At 33.4% G+C, this 10,674-nt stretch overlaps 1 non-coding gene across 1 annotated transcript; it reads left to right on the plus strand.

Moving 5' to 3' along the window:
* Window positions 1-10,236: 10,236 nt before the first annotated feature.
* Window positions 10,237-10,343, plus strand: LOC139895101 (small nucleolar RNA R71). Its single transcript, XR_011775567.1, has one exon. It is a non-coding gene; the product is annotated as a small nucleolar RNA R71 (small nucleolar RNA).
* The last annotated feature ends 331 nt before the right edge of the window (window positions 10,344-10,674 follow it).

Below are 10,674 nucleotides of genomic sequence, written 5' to 3' on the forward strand. Positions count from 1 at the left end.
CTTATCTATTATATATTAATAGTGTATCCCTGACTAGTGCTCGAGTATATAGGATTATGCATGCTAGTACGATTAATTTTGTCGTTTTATGATAGATCACGAATTTAATACATATATTACTGATATAAGGTATATGATATGCATGTTTTTGGAAAGCTGGCGAAAAATCAATAACTTTTCATTTAGAGATCGCGTAATTTCGATGAACGAATTAAAAGATATGGACAACTGAATTATGATTAACATTAATTGAAATTGCTTTTGAATCTGCAATTGGTATTTAAACAACTTGTTTATAAGATTGATAATTTGGATTTTCATATATTACTAATCGAGTAAATGAATTTCTATATAAAGCACGTCTCGATTTGTTGAACAATTGTCAAAATTGACTGTTTTATCATATTTTAAAGCTTTATAAAACTATAGTCTAATTATTCAAGTATTGGGAAACCCTGTGAAATGTTAACCTATTTTCGATTACCATGATCATTCAAACTATAGTATGGATTTTAAAAGATCATATTGGGTCAGGTTTGCTTTTTGAAATGACTTTTGATAACTTTTGTATGTCAATCTCGAACATTAGGATTGTGATACACTATGACCCAACCTAGCTTATTAGACATGTATTGACCAACATATGTTCTATAGGTTGAGATCTACGGTTAATTTTGCATTTCGAGTTTCGGTCACTTTTTGGTAAATGACCTTATGTGCTGCTAAGGTGAGTTTCATTTGCTCTCTTTTTAAATGCTTTTGCAATATATATTTTTGGGCTGAGAATACATGCACTTTATTTTAAACGCAAAGGATACAAGTACATACTAAATTCTACACAGAGTTTAAACCGAAAATCCCTTAGCTTTGGTAACTAGTAACTGTCGGTTATAAGAACTGGTGGACGCGAGTAGTTATATATGGATCCATAGGGCTTCACATCCCCGTCTGTTCCAGGTATAGAAACCCTAGCCTGAACTATAAAACAGACGTATGCTATTTGAGTTTAGTACACGTTGGTTTGCATGTATTGTACATGTTGGTTGCTTGTATGTTAAAACATGGTTACTTATTATAACGTTAAAGCTTAGTTACCAGGGTGCTCAATCTCGTAGAATATTTTGATAAACGTTTCTGGATGAAACAACTGAAATCTTGTGATCCACCTTTATGTACAGATTATGCGAAACATTAAAACTATGAACTCACCAACCTTTGTGTTGACACTTGTTAGCATGTTTATTCTCAGGTTCCCTAGAAGTCTTCTGCTGTTTGCTTATATGTTATACAAGCTATGTGCATGGAGTCTTACATGGCATATTTTTCAAGAAAACGTTGCATTCACTAAATCATCACCATGTATCTTATTTTGACTGCATTGTCAACGGAAGTACTATTATAAACTATTATTTACGGTGATTGTCTATATGTAGAAATCATCAGATGTTGAAAACCTTTGATTTAAATATTCATTTATGGTGTGCCTTTTCAAAATAATGCAATGTTTACAAAACGTATCATATAGAGGTCAAATACCTCGCAATGAAATAGATGAATGACGTGTTCGTCCATATGGATTTGGAGCGATCGTCACACTTATAAAATTGAGCGTTGTGGTCATTTGCTTCTATAAATCAGTGGCATGTTGTTTATCAAAATATATTATTTTAAATCAGGACGTTTTATGACTAAGTTATATATATTTATATTTTCATTTCGAAATATAAATTTGAACTATTTACTTAATTTAGTCTTTCAAAACTAATGTCATTCAAAACTTATATATTTAAAAATCGTTTAAATATTAAAAATTACTATTTCGTAACATTTGTATTTTTAAAGTTTTAAAATTGATATAGTTCAATTATCTACAAACGTTCATAAAACGTTTTAAAAAATTATTTTATTACAAAGGTTATAATAGTAGAAGTTGTTTATGTCATAAGAGGTTTTTAATAATAAAAGTCTATTATATCGAAAAGGCGTTTTCGTTTAAGAAAGTACAATCATATATGAATCATATCAGGTTTCAGGGTTTTAAATTTCCATTATTAATCATGACTCGTATGATTAAGTCTAAAGGAAAATCAAACGTATGGAATCATCTTAATGTAAAATGTCGATCTATTTAACTTGTCAATATCTATTTCCTAATTTACCTATATTCCCTAATTTCACTTTAACAATATATAATATGAAGGTTAATTAATTTATCTTATCAAAAGTCACGAGGTAATTATTGTAAGGCATGTATTGGAACTTAACAGGAATTTCTACCAATCTGACTAGCTTCTCGCTACTTGACACTTTTGTTCTTACTTGTAAATCACTTTACCATTTTCCGAATACCGTTAAGAAGGAAAGTTTCCTAAATCAAAGTGGACCTCCTAATAGGGACTCGTAATCATAATTCAATGTATCTGATAAATCAATCATTTGATATTATCTTCTAATTCCATTGCTAATCATATTGAAACAAATACGTTCATATAAAGTATTATACGTTTAATATTTTGTTAACATTCTCAAACTGTTATATATACATATACCTATACATATTCATATCCAATTAAATAATGATTCGTGAATCGTCGTAATTTGGTCGAGGTTAAATGAACGTATGAACATAGTTTTAAAATGTTTGAGATTTAACTTAACAAACTTTGCTTATCGTGTCGGAATAATATAAAGATTAAAGTTTAAATTTGTTTGGAAATTTCCGGGTCGACACAGGTGCAAGTTGTGTGTAACCTTAAACGATGTCGTTCAAATAAATTAACTACCGTGCACCACGCACCGTGCTTAATAATCGGTGTGTGGTGTGGATGCGTTTTAATAATTTTGTGATTTTAAGGGCACGTCATTAAAATGTACATGGAAAAAGGGCATATCCATTAGTTTCTTTTTAAAAAATTGATAGTGCTGTTTACAATATATGGGCATGCAAGTGCTAATTGTATTCTAATGAGGATGAAAACTCGTGCTTCGCTACGAGTGGTTTTTGTCAGTTAACGGTCGGTTAATTAAACGTTTAAAAAAACGGGCAGCGGACTGTTAGTTAAACGTTCAAATTATAAAGGAATGAAAAAGGAAAGGGATAAAGGAAGTGAAAAAAAGTTGTACAATAATAACTTCACTGCGAAGTGGTTTTAGTCGTTTTAATTCAAAGTTTAAAAAACGATTAATGGTTGGTTAATTAAACGTTTAAAAAGTAAAGAAATGAAAAAGAAAAGAAAAGAGAAGTGAAAAAGAGTGATAAAAAATAATAATTTGTTTTCTAAAAAATTTAGTAACGGTCGGTTACTAAAATTTTATTCTATTAGTGTTCATACGAATTCTTTAATGAAATTCTACATGTGATCAGCTAGTGGGCTCATGATGGACTATTAAAATACATAACTCAGTCCATAAAAATATTGCCATTCCAATTCTCATTCTCACTCACATTTTGGTTCTTTTTAATAAATAAATTTAGGTGAAAGTTGAATGCATACAATAGGAATTTTGTGAAAGTTCGATGTATTTTCAAACAATTTTCCCTAAATTAAATTATATAACCTCTCAATTTTCTTTCAAGTTGCAACCGTCGTCGCCATATCTTCTCTTTACCGTTAATTACTGACCGTCATACTAAGCTGTCACAAAACCACCTTGTTTCGTCATCTAGGTCACCGACCAACTTTTTTCCTCTTCATTTACAACCTAAGACACCGACAACATTCTAATTCTGAACATCAAGCGCCGACCATACCACCGCTAAATTAGATATGCCCCCATCCAAATTTTAGATCTGTTTTGTTTTTAAATTATTTTCGCATCTGATTGTGTTTTTGTTTTTTAGATCTGGTCCTCTTTTGTATTTTTCGATATGATTGTGTTTTTTTATTTTCTGATCTGGCGTACGATTGTATTCTCAGATTTGCTTGTATTTATTTTATATTTCATAGTGGGTGTGTTACCGACGGTAAACGTGGTACTTGCTTATGGTTTCTTTCAGTGATGGTAAACGGTTGTGGTAGTTAGGTGTAAGGACGTTGATGGTTATATTGCCAGGAGGTTGATGGTGGCGGTGGTATGAGGTTGATGGTGGTGGTGGTAGGTGGATGATGGTGGTGGTGGTCGGAGGATATGGTGGTGGTGGTAGTAGGATGATGTTGTAGCGTGAGGGTACGAAATAGTATTAATTTTACTACGAAATACTACAAAATATTACACAAGTTTTAATTATTTTACGGATGGATATACCTAAACCTTGCTACAACACTTATAGGCAGTGTACCTAATCGTAGAGTAGTGTAGTTTTTAGTAAGTCCGGTTCGTTCCACAGGGAGCTCGTGAAGTTTAACGCTATATTTTTATAAAACTATATTTTTACAAAAATATATAAATATAAGTAGTATTATTATTATTATAAAAGGGGGTTTTTACCGTTTAGTGACCGGTTTGTCGATTCTATATTTTAAGCGCAAAGATAAATGACGATAATTAAAGTGCGTAAAATAATGACAATAAATAAAATGACAGTAAATAAAATTTCGAGTAATAAAATGACAGTAAATAAAGATACGATGAGAAATACAATAAAAGAATTATGCTTATTTAAACTTCCGTAATCATGATGTTTGACGTGTTGATTTTAATTTATTACCATGGGTTAATTGTCCTTTGTCCTGGTTTATTTGATACGTCTATCTGGTTTTTGTCCATAATAGTCCATCGGTCATAAATATAAAGTGCGAGTATCCTCGTCAAATTACCCTTATACCCGAAGTCAAATATTCCAACTGATTAAGGATTTAAACTGTGACGCAGTTATCACTTCTGTCAACAATTACACCAGTTATCACTGTATGTAATCCACCCCTGTTTTAATTAGTTTATGAATATTAATTCATCCACTTGATCAGAATGAATAATCAATTACCCAACCCAATTGATTAATTAAATGATTATAACAGATTCCATATGAACGTCACTAAATAGGACAACCATAATCATTATTAATTATTAGGTTAATTAATTTGAAGATAGGTTCGACAGACTCCAATGAGTTGTCACTCAATTAGACAATACCCCCCATCTATTAATAGTCAATAGTCCAATTTCCACAAGTGTCGGTCTTTTGCCCAAACCTTAATTATGGTCCAAAGTTCAATAACCCCATCTTAACATTTTAGCCTAACATCACGATTACTTCGGCTCAAATAAGCATAATAATAACTTAGTTACGAGACATTAATTTAAAAAGGAAGAACATAACTTACAATGATTATTTATAGCGTAGCGTTACACGAACAGAGTTTCGACTTACACACTCAAACGATCTCTATCATAAATCTTATTATTATCATAATTTAAAATTAAAATTAAGATTATTGTTATATCTTATTAAGTTAACATTATGATAGAGATATAGAATATAGATATTGATAATTGATATAGATATTTGATCGGATAAAAAAAAAGGATAGAAAAGTTGATCGAAAAAGGTTTCTCAATTTGATCGTATATCATCGCTTTTATAGCGAAATTAGAAATTGAATTTTCATTTACGACCCCTGAACTATGCTCAATTAACAACTTTTTATTATTTAATATTATTCTTATTATGAATTATTTAAATATTATATTTTATTCTTGTGCATAGTTGACTCGTAATTTTTACACCGCTGCGTCGAGCGCTGAAAGTTGGTTCATGCCCCGGTTCCGGATTTTCGAACGTCCTTTCGTACAATTTTATATCTTGTACTTTGCGTTTTGTAACTTGTACTCTTGTCATTTTTAGACGTTCCTCATCAATAATTTGAACCTTTTTGATTGTATCTTGTACTTTTGAGCTTTTTGGACCTTTGTGTCTTCAATTCGTCGTTTTCGCCTTTTGTCTTCGCACTTATTTAATATAAACGAATATTACTTGAAAATGGAACAATTGCAACTAAAATCTTGTATTTCTTGGGGGATAATGCTATGAAATATATGTTCCTTTTTAGCCTTATCAATATCCCCACACTTGAGCGTTGCTTGTCCTCAAGCAATACAGTCTTGAAATAATATAATACATCACACGAATCACTTCTTTATTCTTCACACTTTGTACATCAGTGATTTTGATAGAGCGGTATAAACAATGATAGTAACGATATGGTTAAAGGTGGGTGTGTCATCCACAGTTGCCTTGGGTTTAGGACAACGACACTTGCAATCAAATAGCCGATTTACTTTCGGTTTCCAAAGCAAAGTGCACATTTGAAAGGCGGTTTACAGTCCCACATGACTATAAAAATGTAGATCCTTTAGGAAATTGGATCTTTATGAAAACATTTGATCTTTTAAAAATTCAAGCTAGATTTTACCCTAGACAAGTTTTCTGATTTGACCCACCATCGGTGTTGCAAAATATATTTGTGGATCAATATTTTGACTAAAAACATTTAGGTTCGTGTAATCCACTGCTATCCCGGTATCGGAAAGCACACATCCAATTTACTTGTTTCGTATATTACCTTTCGGTAAACTACCGTCCGGTTGTAAAGGAAAGCGATGAACAAGAAACTGTTAAGGCAATGTCTAATGACATGCATTTGTTCATGGTCTAATTACGTGTCGGATGCTAGTACTATCCTTGGTAGGAGCAATAGTAAAGATCATCCTATGATTTTTCGGTCTGGCATAAGGTCCTGTCTCCGACCATGCTATGCAACCACCGTTCTTACGGTTGACACCCGATTTGGTTCAGGTGACCTAATGAATTCCAGGTGAATTTCTTAGGATTTTACGTTCAATGGTAATGAACGCATTGAAAATGGTTTTTCAGAAAACAAATCGGTTTGTATTTTTGATCAAAATATTTTCTCGTTCATGCTCGAGTTTAGATATCATCGAATTCCATGAGTTTGAATTCTCAATCTTTAAGGTCAATCTCAAGGATTGAGTAATATCAGTCTTAAAAGCTGATTTTTAATCTTTAAGGAGATTATCCTTTCTGGGGATCTGATTCATTAGTCTTATCAAGCTAATTTGCACGGTGCCTCCCCATTGTACGAGATAAATCCTTCTCATGGTTAGGATAAATCTGACCACATGGCGACCCTGTTTGATGCTGAGGTCCGTGGATTTCCTGCTGATTTTAGTGATGACTTTTCTAGATTTTTCGTCAACCTACAGCTGGTCTGGACGACAACTTCATGACCTAAATCAAGAAGCGCGTGTCTTTTTCGGAAGACTTTACTTCCTTCAAATGATGGAATTGATTCATCGTGTAGATCCATCTTTCTTACAGTAAATCGGGTAAAACTGATTAAAATCGTCCAAAACAAAAGTACCTGCAATAACTTTACAGAAACATGTGATATATAGTTTTTAATTAAATAACTTGGTACATTCTCCCCACACTTAGTTTCTTTCTTTGCCTTTTTATTCTCTTCAATTCCATTTTAAATGAATTTAAGCGTTTTGGGTTGTTTCTCAATTTATGTCCTTTTCGAGGTAACGATAATTTCAATATTAACACCTAGTTTTCATCGTTCATAAATATCTATAAACATGATTTTGAATTCGTTTAGTTGAAAATTTTTCAAATTTTTACAAAATTTGGCAAATAAACCAAGTGTAAACCCGAGAGAATTTATAACCCTTCCCCACACTTGAGATCATGCAATGCCCTCATTTGCATGAAATCAGACTACAATTATAAATTCATGAGGGTGATTAGCGTAGAAAAGTGATTAAAAATACCGAGTTTGCAAACATATTGTTATTTCACATTTGATTTTTTCGTCTTGTCAAAATCAGTAGCTTTTGCTGAACTTCATGACAGTCTTTGAAAGTGCGCTGTTTTACCCTGTTGTGTACATAACATAAAATACAAACATATATATACATATTTTTGAAGTTTGGTACATAACCCCACGTTCAAAAATTTATAATATATTTTTTTTTTTTGCATGCTTTAGATCAATAAAATTAAAAATAATGATAACAAAATTTGTCGCCCCGCCCTCGGGTAAAGCAATTTCGGCTTAATGACCTAGTCTTCAACTCACGACGAATTTTAGAAATCATTTTTTCAACTTAATGAATTAAAGTAAATTTTGTTTTTAAAAACTTAAATTAAAATGCATATTAATTTCATAAAAAACCTACAAAACAAAAATTCAGAATGGAGGGAGAAAACTAGTTCTTTAGTGTCTGCTAGCGGAAAAGACCAATCGGATTCCATTCTCGGAACTACACGAGAACAGAACAACTAACTCTAGATAGCATTTTCTTTTTAGAACACTTGAATCTCCCCACACTTAGGTAGCTGGGGTGTCAAAATTGTGATTAACTTCATCGTCAATTTCTCTTGGTCCATAATCAACTTGCCTATCTGTGACTTTTTCTTTAAGCCAGTGCCCGGCTTCTTCCGTAATATCCCATAATTCAACTAGCTTCGCCCTTTCTTTAGGCGACAGATTGGATACTAACCGGTTACATAACTTAAAGTTCCCCTTACTTCTAGCATCAATAGCCCGTTTAAAAAGTTTCTTCATTGAACTGTTAATAATGGGGTCATTTAATTTCGTATCAATAACGGGGTTCTTTGTTATCATGTCATAATTAGGTGTTACTTCATTTTCCCCACACTTAGGCGTTTTATTATTATTAAGCACTACCGTTGGAGTTGGTAAAACAACATGGTTCTTACCAATCATTTTTTCTGGTTCAACGGTTTTGGTTGGTGGAGATTTAGACTTTCGAATCATAAAGGTGATAGATTTGTCACCACTTTTAAGTGTCATTCTTCCATTTCCTACATCAAATAACGCCCCGGTGGACGCAAAGAATGGTCGACCTAAAATTAGAGGAATGTTTGGGTCCTCTTCTATGTCAATGACAATGAATTCGACTAGAAAGGTTAAATTACCTACTTGAATGGGTAGGTTGTCAGCAATTCCAACTGGGTGCTTAATGGTTTGATCAAAGAGTCAAACACTCATATCCGTTGGACTTAACTTACCTACACCTAATCTCTTATATAAGGAAAGAGGCATAACACTTACACTTGCACCTAAATCTGCTAGTGCATCATACATGACACAATCACTAAGTAGACAAGGAACAATAAATTCACCCGGATCACCTACTCTAGGTGGAGGTTTTGGTGGAACTGTCTTCACCGGGTTTACTTCTACGGCTTTTGTTTCTTGCACTTTCTTATTCTTTTTCTTCTTCTTCTTTCCAGAGGTATCACCAACTTTATTACCTATTACTTGCTCATACTCAACTCCTTTTCTTGGAAACGGGATGGGTGGTTTGTATGGTGCCACCACTGGCTTTACATACTCGGGTGGTGGTGGTGGTGTAACTTCTTCATTTTTACTTACATCTAAAACCTTTCCATCTTCTGATGCTGGTTTTTCAGAATTTGTTGAAACCATATTAACATTCTCATTCCGAGGATTTACTTCAGGATTACTCGGTAGCTTTCCTTGTTCCCTCTCACTCATCATGCTAGCAAGAGTACCTACGTGTTTTTCTAGATTCAAAATGGAAGCTTGTTGAGTTCTTAATGACTGATCAAACCTCTCATTCGTTTGGGTTTGAGATGTAATAAATTGTGTTTGAGATTCAACTAGCTTTGCCATCATTTCTTCTAGATTTGGCTTTTTCTCTTCGATTTGTTGTGGTGGTTTATATAAGCTATGTCTTTGTTGATTGAAAGTGTTGTTTTGAGTCGGTTGGTTATTCGGACATTGTTGGTTGTACCAGTTATTTTTGGGTCCTTTTGGATTGTAAAGAATGTTTTGATTTCGATTTAAGTTTAGCCTTGGCGGTTGATAATTATTTTGATAATTATTTCCAGGCCTTTGGTTCATATAGGAAACATTCTCTCGTTGTTCCAATGTTGGTTCAATGTGACAATCTTTCAATAAGTGTGGTCCACCGCATTGCTCACAACTGATTCGTATTGCGTGAATATCTTTATTCATCTTTTCCATTCGTCTTTCGAAAGCATCTATTTTTGCGGAAACGGAATCAAAGTCATGGCTAGAATCGGCTCTAGCCGCTTTAGATGATCGAAAGATATCTTTTTCTTGGTGCCACTCATGCGAGTGGGAGGCTGTGTTATCAATAATTTTGTAAGCTTCAGTTGCGGTTTTCTTCATAATGGATCCACCGGCTGTTATGTCGATGTCTTTTCGTGTAGCAACGTTGACACCTTGGTAGAATATTTGTACTATTTGGTAAGTGTCTAAACCGTGTTGAGGACATCCTCTCAACATCCTTTCGAATCTTGTCCACGCCTCATATAATGTTTCATTTGGCTTTTGCGTGAACGTAACAATTTCTCCTTGAAGTCTCACGGCTTTGGATGCCGGAAAGAATCGTTTAAGAAATTTTTCAACTAAAACATCCCATGTGTCAATCGCCCCTTCAGGTAACGATTCTAACCAATCTTTGGCTTCTCCCTTTAAAGTCCAGGGAAACAACATGAGATAGATCTGCTCATCTTCCACTTCTCGGATTTTGAATAGTGTACAAATTCTTTTAAACGTACGAAGGTGTTCGTTTGGGTCTTCATTCGGCGCACCACTGAATTGGCATTGATTAGTCACCATGTGTAGAATTTGTCCTTTGATTTCATAATCTGGAGCATTAACTTCTGGTTTAATAATGGCATGACCTTGGCCC

The sequence above is a fragment of the Rutidosis leptorrhynchoides genome, chromosome 2, assembly GCF_046630445.1.
Source record: "Rutidosis leptorrhynchoides isolate AG116_Rl617_1_P2 chromosome 2, CSIRO_AGI_Rlap_v1, whole genome shotgun sequence".
NCBI classification, from domain to species: Eukaryota; Viridiplantae; Streptophyta; class Magnoliopsida; order Asterales; family Asteraceae; genus Rutidosis; species Rutidosis leptorrhynchoides.